Consider the following 1296-nt stretch of genomic DNA (forward strand, 5'->3'; position numbering starts at 1 on the left):
AGTCAATATTTTATTCTGAGCCAATATGGCATTCAGAGTGTCAATCTCAAGAACTCCTTTCTTCTGACTAGTCCCATTGTTCACAGGATTTCTTTTAGAAGTGTACATGAATTGGTTATTTGCAACCATTTCAATCAGTTCTTGAGCTTCAGTAGGCGTCTTCTTCAGATGAAGAGATCCTCCAGAAGAGCTATCCAAGGACATCTTGGACAGTTCAGAGAGACCATCATAGAAAATACCTATGATGCTCCATTCAGAAAGCATATCAGTGGGACACTTTCTGATCAATTGTTTGTATCTTTCCCAAGCTTCATAGAGGGATTCTCCTTCCTTCTGTCTGAAGGTTTGGACTTCCACTCTAAGCTTACTCAATTTTTGAGGTGGAAAGAACTTTGCCAAGAAGGCACTGACTAGCTTTTCCCAAGAGTCCAGGCTTTCTTTAGGTTGAGAATCCAACCATATTCTAGCTCTGTCTCTTACAGCAAAAGGGAATAGCATCAGTCTGTAGACCTCAGGGTCAACCCCATTAGTCTTGACTGTGTCACAGATTTGCAAGAACTCAGCTAAAAACTGATGAGGATCTTCCAGTGGAAGTCCATGGAACTTGCAATTCTGTTGCATTAGAGAAACTAATTGAGGCTTGAGCTCAAAGTTGTTTGCTCCAATGGCAGGGATAGAGATGCTTCTCCCATAGAAGTCGGGAGTAGGTGCAGTAAAGTCACCCAGCACCTTCCTTGCATTGTTGGCATTGTTGTTGTTTTCGGCTGCCATTTGTTCTTCTTCCTTGAAGAGTTCGTCCAGGTGCTCTAAAGAGAGTTGTGCTTTGGCTTCTCTTAGCTTTCTCTTCAAGGTCCTTTCAGGTTCAGGATCAGCCTCAACAAGAATGCCTTTGTCTTTGCTCCTGCTCATAAGAAAGAGAAGGGAACAAGAAAATATGGAATCCTCTATGTCACAGTATAGAGATTCCTTAAGGTGTCAGAGGAAAAGAAGAATGGAAGACAGAGGTAGAAAATTCAAACTTATCAAAGAAGATGGAGTTCGAATTTTGCATTAAGGGATAGTGTTAGTCCATAAACAGAAGGATGTGAGAAGAAGGGAAGTAATTTTCGAAAATTAAGTAAAAGATTTTGAAAAATTTTTGAAAAACACTAATTGATTTTCGAAAATAAGAGTGGGAAAGAAATCAAGTGATTTTTGAAAAAGACTTTGAAATTAGAAGTTAAAAAGATTTGATTGAAAACCATTTTGAAAAAGATGTGATTAAGAAGATATGATTGGTTTTAAAAAAAATGTGAT

General features: G+C 38.6%; 1 non-coding gene across 1 annotated transcript; it reads left to right on the top strand.

The window, feature by feature from the left end:
• The first annotated feature begins 258 nt into the window (after window positions 1-258).
• On the top strand, window positions 259-366 carry LOC112704293 (small nucleolar RNA R71). The gene has a single exon (XR_003154926.1). It is a non-coding gene; the product is annotated as a small nucleolar RNA R71 (small nucleolar RNA).
• Window positions 367-1296: the final 930 nt, after the last annotated feature.

The sequence above is a fragment of the Arachis hypogaea genome, chromosome 7 (assembly GCF_003086295.3).
Source record: "Arachis hypogaea cultivar Tifrunner chromosome 7, arahy.Tifrunner.gnm2.J5K5, whole genome shotgun sequence".
Classification (NCBI taxonomy): Eukaryota; Viridiplantae; Streptophyta; class Magnoliopsida; order Fabales; family Fabaceae; genus Arachis; species Arachis hypogaea.